A 14,583-nucleotide genomic window follows, 5' to 3' on the forward strand; every position below is an offset into this window, starting at 1 on the left:
AACGATTCAGTATATACTTTCTACAAGCAGAGACTTGCTTTCTGCCACAAATAGAGGAGCATTCCAATCCAATCCCTAGCATTAATTCCAGTTTAATAAGATATTATAGGGTGGTTGACTGTAAGGCCAATAGTTAGCCACAACACTTGTGGGTTAGTCTGAATCAAGAATGGATTCCAGGTTTCTGGGATTAAGCATGGTGAAGCCTTCCAGGAGCTTCCAAATATTCTTTTTGGTCACAAATAATGAATTTCAACTCCAACCGGGTTATCATATATATTATTCATGGGCCATCATAGGAGCCGCCAAACAGATTATCATGTTTACATCAGACCTCCCTGGAGAGAGAAATTCTTTAATAGTTGAACTAGCAGGGTCAGTCAGTACAGAGATGCCTGTGGGTGACTAAATAACAAATAAATAAATAAAATAAGAGAAGAAGAAATGAAATCACACATTAAGAGTTTAATTATGTCCTTCAGCAGTCACCAATCAATATATATATATATATATATTTTTTTTTTTTTTTTTTTTTTTTTTGCGGTAGGCGGGCCTCTCACTGCCGTGGCCTCTCCCCCTGCGGAGCACAGGCTCCGGACGCACAGGCCCAGCGGCCACGGCCCACGGGCCCAGCCGCTCCGCGGCACGCGGGATCCTCCCAGACCGGGGCACGAACCCGTGCCCCCTGCATCGGCAGGCGGACTCTCAACCACTGCGCCACCAGGGAAGCCCAATCAATATATTTTTATCTCTTGTTGAAAAGGTTATATTAAGGTTTCATCATTTTGGCAGATTTATTTATTTATTTATTTATTTATTTATTTATTGTAAGAGAGAGGAGATGCAGAAGGGCATGGAAAAGTAAAGAGTCCACAGAAATCACTTCACTCGAGTTAACAAACCTTTGCAAATGTTTGTTTGTTGTATTGCATTTTTATAGCAATTTGGTCTTTTTCAGTAAGCTCAGTGCCACATGGAGTCGTCCTATTGTTTCTGCTGGAAATAAATGCACTTTAGCAGATGTTGTGACATGCAGTAGCATTTTCTTTTCTTAAGAGCCTCATTTCAAAATTGGTTTAAAAGGACACATTACCTTTTGGCAGGGCAGTAGCTTTACTAGGTTGTGCTTGCTTATTTATTTGTTTAAGGATTTTTTCCATAACCTTGCCTTACTTAGCCCAGCCATTCAGCTTTAGGAAGGAAACTTTATTTTCTAGCTGGAAAGAAAAACATGAGTTAACATGTGAGATCATTATTCACAGGAATTCGTTACTTTCAGTTCAGCTGACTTTATTATGTGTCATAAGGAGAGTTACATTGAACCACTCAGAGTATCACAGGGTATCCTGGAGGTTACTGATGTAAACTAAATTCTCTGCAGGTTCGTAAGGGAAACAGTCATGGCATCCTCAAAATGGAAGTTACCTTAAATATCTCCATGTAGAGGACTACCTGCACTGTTGTTAAATTGGGAGTTTCTAGATATGGTCTCTCATTCAGAGATTTATGGTGTATAACATCTATAGTATGACATTTATTTAGCATACTTCTCAAAAGGAATATCAACCTCCATTTCCTAGACCAAGACCCATAGAAGTAAAAGACCCAATATTGACTCTGGCTACTCATTCCAATGACAAACACAACTGTATGAAGAATAACATTTTAAAACTGAAGTTGGGATCAGTAATGCCTTCATGAGAAGGTATTGCCTATGTTGCTGAATAAGAAATGAAGTGCATCTCAGCTTAGATATTAATTTATTTAAAGAGAATTGTCAAAAATAAATCAAATGTTTTATCATATACATAGAAAACACATAAGTAATCAATTTTTCAAGAAAATATATATAACTATAGTTTATATAGTTAGACACTTCCCCTGTGATTTCCAGGTACTTGTGGTTTTCATATAATGCATCTTTGCATGTCCTCTACCTGGAATGCTCTTCATGAACAATGAACCATATTTACTTGGTGATATCTACTAATTATTAAAGATTCAGTTTAGCCATCTATCTCTGAAGTTTTTTTTTTCTTACAATCCCATGCAGTCATTATGAATCACTTTCTTCTCTGTGTCATCACTGTGCCTTGATCAACCCTTTCTTATTGTCTGAGCCACAGAGTATTTATTTTAATTATTTCTTTATGTTCCTCCCCTCTCTGACTATGATATCCTTGTGGGAAGGACAATGTCAGATTCATTTTTTATTGTATTCTCAGCATCAAGCTGAGTACCTTGTACATTATGGTGACTCAATAAATACATAGAAAATTAATGAATATGGCCTAAACACCACACATATTAAATCAGTTTCAGTCTAAAATTCTACCCAGATAAACATAATAGACAAATTAAATGAATTTAGGCAGAGACATAACATTTATAGATACCCTAGGACTATAGAGGTATAGAGAGAAGAAAACGATAATTCAATACTTTATTCATAGACTAAAATAGTTTCTTAAATTGTCTCAGTTATTTGTGCCCTCAGAAAGCTTTTCAGAATTTGGAGACTTAGTGTATGTTCTTTTTCGATCACTCTCTAGTAAGCAAGGCAATCACTGAGAAATTTCTTGAATCTATGACTGGTTAGGGAAGCTCTTGAGAACTGAAAGAATTTGATTCACAAAAAGATTTGGTACCATGCATGGAATGCATATTCCAATCACTACCTGCTGTTTAAAAAAAAAATGGGCACTGATTATTTCAGAAAAAGCACATCGACATTATGATAGTGAAATTAGAGTGGAATTATGGGTTTCTCTGCTTGGAAGTTTTTTTAATTGCTTTTCTGAGAGGGGTGCACATACATATGCAGATCTTAACATATTCTTGATCCATAAGAACATGAGAAAATATTTTAATTATAAATCTGGTGTATAGTTTACCTTACTATGTCATATATTTTACAAATTTTACAAATATATGTTAAAATATGAAAAACAGTCATCCTTTCATTTGTTCACTCGATAAATATTTCTTTGAGTTAACTATAAGAAATTGTGTTGGCACTGTGGAAAATACAAAGATTTCCTAGATATGGACAACTTAGAAATACAAATAAAGTAAAATGGTAAGTAAAAAAAAAAAAAAGATTCCTATGATACAGTATTCTCCTTTGGCAACTGAGATATTTTATAATCTGTAGTCATGCTTAAGGCAGGGTATACAGTTTATCAGTGATCTTTTTAGCTTTGTGAACATATGATAACTCAAATCAAAGTTGGACATCCTTCTTTCCCTCTTCAAAAAGCAAAACCATATTAAACAACATTTATGCATCAAATTTATTTGCCATACTTGAAAAATATCTGTAAATCATATACAGAAAGTACCATGAGAATAGAGAGCTAATTCTTAAAGATCATATTCTTTTCCATTATCATGCTTCTAAACTTGACTTTTAACAATTAGTATGGCCAGCAAATGCCTGAACCCCACAAATGGAACGTTTAACAGCAAGACCAAATGGCCAAATGCTCACCATCTGCTCATGCCCTCTTGCAATCAATCAAGCCTAACCTAACAAAATGAACAAATACAGTGATCCGTGATTAGTTAAGAAGAATTGGACCAGTGTACATTACCAAATGACATGGAGGTAATTTTGCCATCAATACTTGAAGAATGTTTAAGCAGACTGTAATTCTTTTTTTCTCCTATACTTCATCACGTTTAAGTAATACTTATCTGGTAGGTATTCAATATTATATCCAGAGGATGAGAAGATATGCAGTGGGGAGTGGGGATGGGTAGAGAGGCACAATCCTGTTGTTTTCAATCCATTGGACCAGAATATGGTGAATATCTAGAGTGACCATATAATTTATTTTTAAAACTTGGTGCTTTTTGAGTAAAACAGGATGCTATTTTTAATTATATCAAACAATTGGTATAAACTGGGACTATCCCAGGCAAACTGAGATGTATGATCAACCTATGACTATTCAGACATAACTAGACAATTGAAAATGAGTTGAGACAGATCAGAAAAGTTAGTTGTTGTAATTTCCTAGGGAGGGCTTATGGAAGTGCTTTAAATACTTAAAATATTTAAGTTTAAATATTTTACTTTCAAAATCTTTGTAATAATAAATAAGGTAAAAGAAGGGGTGTGAAGAGTCTTAGAATGGATAGAATTAAACATAGTGTTTAAAATAGTACAAAGAAAAGTACATTTAAGTAAAATAAAAGAAAAATGAATCTTTCTGACTGGAAAACTTTCAGCCCTTGATGATTTGCTAACATTTTCAGAAAGTCTCCCCAGAATCCTGTAACTTTACTCTGAACTCCCCTATAAACTTAATTGTTATTGTTTATCTGTATTTTTACTAGACTGTGGGCCTTGAAAGACCCAATTTTGTTTTATCCATCATTAAACTTCACAGTTTCTGACCCAAAGTAGATATTCAATAAATATTTTTTACCAAACTTATTAATATTGATAATATTGATGACAAACTTAGAGAAACAGAATAGAACTTCTCTATTTGAATATTAATACTCTCTATTAGGTCTTTGCCAGATTCTCTTTTCTTTTGAGTCTTATGTTTGTCTATTGTCAAAGATCCCTTTCCACTAAAACCTGGAAAAAGAAGTTTATAAGAACTAAAAGTTCTATAACTTTTCACCATAGGATGCCTCTCCACTGTGACACAGGAAGAATTGGTTTGGAAATTGAATGTGGATGTGGCTCTGTGCAAAGCACCTATTTACTTTCAGAGGTGTTAGCTCAGTTGTTGAGAAGACAGCACTAATAAGGGTAAGGGTGCAGGTTTTATTAGCTCTACACAGAGGAAAACTGCCCGAGTCACAGATGGTAGCTCCAAGCTCAGGGAGTTCTCTTGGGTCACAGAGTGCAGATTACTCAGTGCAACTTATTAACAGTTTGGAAAACAAGCAGCTGATGGTAGATCTAATATACAAAAGACAGCACATTATTACTTTGCAGAGTGCTAAAACAAATTGAACCCATCAAACAACCGTAAACTTAGGAAGTGTACTTTTGTCATCCGTCCCTTTAGACCACAACTCTAAAATGGCCATACTTAGGGGAGGAAACTTAAATGCAAATTCTTAGAATATATCCAATTCATTACTGGAATCTCTGAGTGGGAGGAAGAGAGTATGGCCAGGTAGTATTGGTAATAGATTGTCAAAAGGGCAAAAATCAATCTGAAAATCATCGGTAGTGATCGCATTAGGCTTTGTGGAGTGATAGATTCTGAAAATATTTGTGTATTGAAATAATGGTTTTCTTTGCAGAAGCGTGATTTCCCACGCACAAACAGCATTTTATTGTATGTGGAGCTCTGCTTTTCCAATAAATGTTGATTCATGGCTCACTACATAAATTAATGCCAGAAAAAGAAAGTAATTTAGAAATATTTTTGATACATTCTGTTAGATTCAGTTATGAGACATTCGATTAGAATGTTGTAAACCAGTCAAATGCACTGAAAGAAAATGTAATGAAGAAGGTAATGATGATATGTAACGACCATCTACAAGTCATTTGGCAATCATGAAATGATCATTATTAAGAGCGCTTCCACACATGGCAATGTTCTAATGTCATAGATGTTGCACATCTTGTGGTAAACTCATTTTTTAAATGAATGTACTCTGGGTAGGTTGATAAAAGAAGCCAATTATTTTGACTGTATTCTCATAGAAGAATGGACTCCAGATCTTAGAAAGAGAAAACCTAGACAGGAAAAAAACTTTATACTAAACTCCTTTACAGAATAGTTCCCTTCTGGGTTCAGGTTTACTTCTTTCATCATTGGTATGTTATTTTGGGGACAGGTGCAACAAATATTTATCACGGCCTTCTCAAAAATGGAACTAGCAGGCATTCAATAAAGCAAGTTTCATATTAGAAGCCAGCATTCAAAAACAAAATGTTTATGTATTCAACTAAATAATGACATGATTAAACATCAATGAATACACTCTATGTTGTAAAACTCAGTGAGCCTATCAAGAACATTCTTCCAGGTATAGATAGGCTTGTTGACTTGCCATTCTTTCTATTTTTATGCTTTATAAATAACTTACCTGTCCTCATAACAGTGAAATAAGTACACGGACACACACACACACACACACACACACACACACACACACACCTCTCACGGTTGACTCTGCTTCTCCTGCAGGAGAATTTGGAGTTGGAGACTTAGGGGCTTAGTGGGAAGGGAGCAGAAGTGCTACTTCTCTTAGGATATTTTAGCCATGAGGAGATTCCTTTAGCAGACCAGGTCAAAGAGACTTAATGCTGCACTATAAAACAGAACTTGCTATATCACTGGTTCATACTGGAGTCTTGAATTTCTGTCTTTCCTGGATAGAAACTGCATGGCTCTCTGAACATCTTAAAATCACATAGGATATGTGGCAAAATGTCCCAGAATGCTGCTCTTTAGTACTTGTTTCCGAAGAAGATTCAGAGGTTAATATACCTAGAGTTTCCTCAGGAAATGTTGTCGTAGATAGTGTAGTCAAAAGAACAGCAGCCAATTTTAGTTGAAAGTCAGACATCTGGCACACAGAATCGAACGAATCCTAGGAACACTGTTTAGAGATATAGCTATGCCCATTATAAAGATGAGATTAAGAAAGATTAAATATCTTGCGAAGATCACAGAGCTAGTTAGAGATGGAGAGGGATTTGAATCTCAGTCCATCCAAATTAGAGTCTGAACCAGACAGATCTAGGTTAGAACTCTCCTATCACTCATTAGCTGTGTAAACTTGGACAGATTTCTTAACTACAGTGAGGTAGGTCTCCATTCACATATCTTTAAAATGGAGAGAATGCCTACCTCCCAGGATTGTCCAAAGATTAAATAATTGAGACAGGATATGTTAAAGTGCTGAGCACAGGGAGTCTTCCCTCTGTGACCTGCCTTGAATAAGCACTCTGTCAAGGCCCTGAGTCCATAAGACTCTCTCCTCCCCCAGTGTTGGAGATATAGTGGCAGACAGAAGACAATAACTTATTACAGGATGGTTTTAGACATTTACCCCAATATGTGAAACAAATAAAAAGGGGATACTCTGTTTGAAGGGGTGTGGGTGTTTGTAAAGAGGGAACTGATCCACCCACTCAGCTTTTCCCAGCTGCCCCTGGGGGTCCTAGACCGGCTCCTTTGACCCTGGGGCCCTGAAAACAGTCATTAGGTGAGATGGTCTCTAAAAACCTAGTTTCTACTGTAGGTACACAAATATCTGTAATAAAAGGTACAGATATGATGACAACCATAATATATACGTCCATTCAGACAGAGATCACAGTTGCTTTTTTCATGGAAGAGGAAAGAAGAGGGTCAATAATGGTGGTATCACAAAAAGGTGGCCTTTCACACAATGGGTACGATTTTAAGAGGCTGAGATCACCACTGAAGAGGAAGGAGAGGAATGAAATGCATTTTAATGGGTATGTATCAGAAGGAAAGGCAAAATACAATAAGACAAAAGGAAAGGAAAAAAAATACAGAGCATCTTTGAGACTTGTGAGTAATTCTGACTTAACCGGAGCTTCAAGTACAGATGTGCAGGAAGTAGGGGAGGTGAGACTGGAAACTGGAGGCAAAAAAAGACTGTGCTAAGACATGGCTTTTGGGGTCAGACAGATGCAGGTCTGAGTTCCTGTTCTGACAAACACTAGTTGTGTGAACAGGGGAAACTGACTTAACTTCTACAACCTCAGCGTCCTCTTCTGGAAAATGGAGCTATTAATGCTACTACTACTGGGACTTCTCTGGCGGTCCAGTGGTTAAGGCTTTGCCTTGCAATGCAGGGGAGTGTGGGTCCGATCCCTAGTTGGGGACCTAAGATCCCACATGCCTTGAAGACAGAAAGCCAAAACAGAAAACAGAAGCAATATTGTAACAAATTCAATAAAGACTTTAAAAATGGTCCACATCAAAAAAAGATCTTAAAAAAAAATACTACTACTACTAATAAAGGAGAATAGTAACTCTTACTGGGCACTCACTCTGTGCCAAGCATGGTTCTAAGCACTTTAAAGGTGTTAACACAGTCTTCACAACAACCCTGTGAGGTAGATTCAGTCATTGCCACAATTTGCAGATGAGGAGGCTGAGGCAAGGGAGGGTAACAAACCTGTCTAGCAAGTCACTTGTCACACAGTTACTAAGAAGGAGATTGGAATCCAGGCATTCTCGTTTTGGAATCTATGCCGTTGTTAGAAGTTTAGCCATCCACCTCATAGAGGATGGTGAGAATTAAATGAGATAACTCTCATAATACGCCTGTGATGGGGTTTAGGACATGCTACCCCGAAATGTGACACCTTGGCATATTGAATGGATTAAGCTAAAGGAGCTTGAACAAATGACAGAAGCAGGGAGGTCAGAGTCCCCTCCCCCATGTCCTGTTCCTTTGAATTGGTTGAAAACCTTCATGTGAGAGGTGTCCTCCCTCTGTCTAGAGGAAAGGCGCATCTTTATCACAGAAGACAAAGGGACACCAAGAAGAACCCTACATTTAGGTTTTTCTAGGCTTCCCCTAGTTTACTACACTTATCTTAGTCTTATTAAACTATCACATTTTTACAGGACTACTCACTCTTTATCAAACTTAGGATAAATATACTCAGGTCTAACTGTTTCTTTGGGTCTTCATTTCTTTATGAAGGCTCCCATGTCATATGAAACTTATATTAAATAAACCTGTATGCTTTTCTTCTGTTTATGTCAGGTTAATATTCAGACCCAGCCAGGAACCTCAAGAGGGTGGAGGAAAATTTGTACCCCTGCTACACTCGTGAAGTGTCAGGCACAGAGTAAGGGTATAACTGAATAAATCTTAGCCTGGAAAAGGAGAGAAAGAGAGTTTGAAGCCCAGCCTCACGAAGGTTCTTGAATACCATACTTAGGAGTAGTTTTTGATGTTTCCCAGTTGGCAATTTTTAATTATATGTGGGGTTGCAATAGGCTTGTGGTGTGATCAGAAATGTGATTTAGAAAGCTTCAGCTTTTAGGATATACCAGCTTATAAAGAGAGAATTGTGGACCGATTAGATTTTTATTTTAATAGTCATTAAATGGGCCATCAAAAGGTGGTGGCAGTGGAGATGGAAAGGAGGAAACATAGATGTAAAAGCTATTACAGACACCGAGATGGAGGGTGGAGCAAGCAAAAGATGACTCAAGATTTCGAGGCTGGGTGACTGGGAGAACGCTGCTGATGCCATTAATAGAAACACAGAAAGCAGGGAGAGAAGCTGGACTTTGAGGGAAAAAAATGATGATTGCATTTTTTACAGTTTGAGTTTGAAGTGATGACACATAATTTAGGTGGAGATACACAGTAGACAATCAGCTTTGCAGGAACTCAGCTGCATATAACAAATAAACAGTAGCATCTAAACTTTTATTCTTAGGACATCCTTTCTGATTAGGCATTTTCAGCACATTCTCATTTTGTATATAAAAGTAAATATATGTATGTGCTTATTTAGAAATTGCACACATGTCTGTACAGTATAAAAGATGCACATAGGGGCTTCCCTGGTGGCGCAGTGGTTGAGAGTCCTCCTGCCGATGCAGGGGACACGGGTTCGTGCCCTGGTCTGGGAAGATCCCACATGCCGCGGAGTGGCTGGGCCCATGAGCCACGGCCACTGAGCCTGCGCGTCCAGAGCCTGTGCCCCGCAACGGGAGAGGCCACGGCAGTGAGAGGCCCACGTACCGCAAAAAAAAAAAAAAAAAAAAAAAAAGATGCACATAGAAAATAATAATAGAAATAGAGATTCCAGTTTTTTCCTATGCCCCCATGGATACTTTTGAGTACCCTCTGGTAGGCATGCACCCTATTTTGGAGACCACTGAAATATCTTAGATATTTCCTTCTCCAGTGTTGGGAAGGAACCTAAATGCATTTGCACTGAACAAAATGACCTTCTATTGCCTCTTTTCCTATGAATGAAAATCTCCCCTTTTCGGGATTTCTTAACAGTGTGCACAGGAGGAAAAGGACTAAAGATTTCATTGTCCTACAAGTTCTCACATGTGTGCATAAAAGTCTGTGTATAAGGATGTTCAGTGTAGCATTGTTGATAAAGGTGAAAATAACCTAAAAGTCCATAAGAAAAGAGAAAATAACACAAATTATGATACATCATTTTATGAAATAAAGAATTCAGTTAAATGTACACGTACGGGGAGGGGGGGGATCTCCAAAACATATTGTCAAGTCAAAATATAAGTTGCAGTAGAGACAATGTCTTATGAGGGATTCCCCACGACCTATGAAGTAGTTTGAATAAACATATTTATATATATATATTTTTTTCATTGAATGACACTGAATCTGAAGAAGCCTATACATCAAGTACTACTTTATAGGAATTACAGAGAACTGAGGAATATGTTGGATAACACCAAGGGAATGCAATCAATAAAATCCAAACTGAGGGGATTTATTTAGGACAAATGATTAAGTGATTCACTTTATTCAACAAATTACAATAATTTAAAAAGTGAGAAAGAGCTGGAAGGGAACTATGATTAAAGAGACAAAAATTTCAAAACTGGCAAAACTAAGCTATTTAAGGATATCCACTTGAGTAACAAATTATGCCCTCTGTGTTTTTTATTCTTTCTATAGTGATGTGTTCATTTGTGTCATTAAATATAACAGTAAAGAGAAAAAACAGAAACTATATATAGTGTGATTTGTCGGAATGGAAATTCTAGGTGTATGTTAGAATGAATTATTAACAAAGCTAAAGATGGACTTACATTTATAAGGATACTATGTTCAGAGATATATAATTATATATCTTCAACTAGGAAACCATAGAAATGTAGTTTATTTGCAGAATGAGTAAAATGAGTTAGCCTTTAAATGTGTTTTCTTTTTTTAATATTTATTTTATTTTATTTATTTATTATTTTTGGCTTCATTGGGTCTTAGTTGCAGCACGCGTGATCTCTGTTGAGGCGCACGGGCTTCTCTCTAGTTGTGACATGTGGGTTTTCTCTCTCTGGTTGTAGTGCACAGGCTCCAAAGCGCATGGGCTCTGTAGTTTGGGGCACACGGACTCTGTAGTTTGGGGCATGTGGGCACAGTAGTTGTGGCGCATGGGCTTAGTTGCCCCACAGCATGTGGGATCTTAGTTCCCCAACCAGGGATCGAACCCCTGTGCCCTGCATTGGAAGGTGGATTCTTTATCACTAGACCACCAGGGAAGTCCCTAAATGTGTTTTCTCTAAGACTGCTAAACATTCTTGCCTTTTTTTCTGTTGGATTCTCAAATAGAAAAGGTAACCTTTTGTTAATTGATATCTCTGATCTTTGGGCCTACATCTTAAGACACTTTAAGAAAATGGGTATTAGACATATACAGGAAAGTTATTAACCACTGAGATGAAAATCTCCTGGTTGATGGTAGGAGCATTCTGTTATTCAAACTGATGCCAAAATACTACAAACTGATGCCAAAATATAATGGACCTCCAGTTCTAAAAGATGATTGAGCTCAAGAGTGGTGGAAACTTACAATTAATGGCAAAATTAGTACTGTTTTTGTATTACTTATCCTCCATATTTGCTTCAGATCTTTTTTTTCCACAGAATCACATCTTTATTTGGCTGTTTTGTGTAAGTTTGCAGAAAATTTTGCTACTGAAACACCATTATAAATAAGAGTCATTGTTTTATTAAGCTTATCTGCCTGAAGATTATTTGATGTGTGGGTAAGAATTTGTGAATCTATTATCAAGGCTCTGTCCCAATCCACTTTTAGAAGCTCTTTTCAACATATTCTTGGTTTCATATTTAGATGCTAATAGAGATTATAGGAATTGTGTACTTTTTTTTCTTCTAATTCTTGTAACTAGTAGAGAACTCTAAACTGAAATGAAGAAAGAAAACCCAGTGTGCATCTTTCTTTTTCCACTACCAACAATTTCCAATCTATTTTGCACATATAGGACAGCTGCTTTATTGAGCTAAAAAAATACTACAAAATGTAATGATAGCACTTTGGACTCTATTCTGATCTCCCTTAAACTCCACACAGCTTGGATTTTTCTGTAATTTTAATGAAAATGTGGCATGGCACATCTCTCTCATTTAAATTATGCACCGTCAGTATTTCCTTCTTTGCAACTGAAGCACTTCTTGGGAAACTTGCCAGGTACAAGAGGGGAGGGTGAAAGCTGAAAATAGAAAATGGAGGTGGGGGCGGGGAAAGGAACTGGACTAAACAAACACTCTTCATGCAGTCATGTTTTTAAAGACTTGCAAATCACTGGGAAATGGGGTACAGAAGTTCAAGTAGGATTAAGGTAGCTTTAGCAAGCTTAAATGGGGCTAAACAGAGGTCAGAATAGGGCTACAAGTCAAACTTTAAAAACTCGTTTGATTTGTTAAAAACTAACATAAGAATTCATTCATTTTAATAGGATATCAGAGTACATCTTATTACTATTTAGCTACTTATGGCTTGATAATCATGTGGAAAAGTCAATAATGTTTCTTCATACCAGTGACAGTTTCTCAGTTAAGGAAGGCCTCTTCCTTCACCTGCCATGCTCCTCTTTTGTTTTCCAAGCAAAGATCAATCATTCATTTATTTAACAAGTATTTATTGAGAGCCAGAGTGAAGAACAAGACAGCTTACTATCAGCTATGTTACAACTCCATCTTTTGTAGAATTCACATATACACAGAAATGAAATTCCCTTGGGAAGAGGTGATTTAAAAAAAAAAAAAGAATAGAAAAGAATAGGCACCATATTTATATAAGCGAGAAATAGCCATATAAATTTGGTACCATTTTATAAATCACTTTCACATTTAGTTCTCACTTTAGCCTGGCATGACAAGTATTATTATCTCCTTATTTTATGGATGAGGAAGGAGTTTCAGAAAGGTTAAGAGAATTGGTGCTCATCATCTTTCAGTTGCAGAGCTATGACTCAGAGTTGGGCCTTCTGACTGGGAATCAGTACTTTTCTCATTATGGTGCAGAGGTTGGGAATATTAGCTCTGGAATCCAAGCAATTTGGGTTTGACTCACAATCTGTTCCTTACCATGACCTTAGGCAAGTTGTGTTCTAAGCCTGTTTTATCTAAAATGGAAATCATGATAAAACCTCCCTCCAAGGGTTGTGGGGAGGTGTAAATATTATAAGACTTGCGCTTAGCACAAAGTCCAGACACAGAAAGGGTTAAGGAGGCTATTCTTCAAGCAGGATCAGAAAGTCCCTGTTAGTTTTCTAATGGAACTCTTTAAAAACAAAGAAGTTCCAGTTGGTGGAGTAAAAAAAAGATGTTCTGGGAGAATAGAATGGAAATTAAACCTTAGCACATCTTACTGTCAGGGCTAGTGCTGTGAGTAGGGAGTGTCAAAGGAAATCTAGGTCCTCAGCTCAAAAACACTTGTTTTGACATAATAAGATTCCTTTAGGATAAGTCAACAGATGTTTTAAAATGCAAATCTTTGGGGGTAGGAGGAACAAAGTGATAGCTTTCTGTGATAACCTGTTATAAATTCTTTTTGTCAAGTAATATCTTTTTTGAGATCTTCTGCACAGCAGGAAGGAGGAAGGGGATTTTGGTGCACTTTAGGGTAGGGTGGGTCTAGAAGAGATAGGATTAGGTGAGAAGTAGAATGCTTTTGGCCAGGATGGTGGAAGCCTGAGGGTGCTTGGGTGAGGAGAGGCAGAGCATTCTAAAAGACGAAGAGTCTGGAAAATGTGGGAAAATTCCAAAATCCCCTTCCTTTATTTTGTGATGTTGGTTGGAATTGATAACGGCCTGATGTCAATAAAAGTCATCTCCCAGCTTGCCTTTGGCACTGCTGGCATGGTGCTGATGACTGAACTGGTATACTTGGTTGGGGCAAACCCTGCCGTGTAGCACAGCAATCTGGTTCCAAGTGTCCAAAGGGTTGTGCAGGCAGATACTTGTCCAGTCTGCTGAGTCAGAATCCCTGGGAGGGCACAGCTTGTTTTCTCTCTGGAACCTGCTTGCATTCATTATTTAAATTATACCTTTAAGGTCTTCTCTGAAATATTTCCAGCTAGGGAAATCAGGAATGCCTCTTCCCCAGCAGGATACTGGGGCAGAGATCCCTGAACTGAGTCCAGAGTTCTGGGTTTGAATCCCAGCTGTGTCTCCTGTCTGGATTTCAGTTTCCTGATCTATAAAATGGAGGAGTCAGATTTGTTGGTCTGTGATTGTCATCCCCTGAGTTGGCATGATTCAGTCATTCTTTTTTTTTTTTTAATTTTTGAATTTTATTTATTTTTTTGTATACAGCAGGTTCTTATTAGTCATTCTTGATATAAAGGTGGTTTTTAGTTCGGCTCTAAATTAGCAGCCACAGTCCCTTCGTTCTTATCTCACTGCTGGCTCTAGGATATAACAAACATTTGCTGTGAAATCTCTCTCTTTCAGTCTCTATTTAGCAGCAGAAATCCCAAAATACTAACTTATTGACTGCTCCTATCATCTCTATATTAGGTTTCCTTTGAATTTCGCCATCCAGTGACCCACATCTAAATAGGTGGAGGTTGCATAAAAAGAAAAAAGGCA

This window comes from Mesoplodon bidens (genome assembly GCF_964165515.1).
Source record: "Mesoplodon bidens genome assembly, chromosome: 2".
Taxonomy (NCBI): domain Eukaryota; kingdom Metazoa; phylum Chordata; class Mammalia; order Artiodactyla; family Ziphiidae; genus Mesoplodon; species Mesoplodon bidens.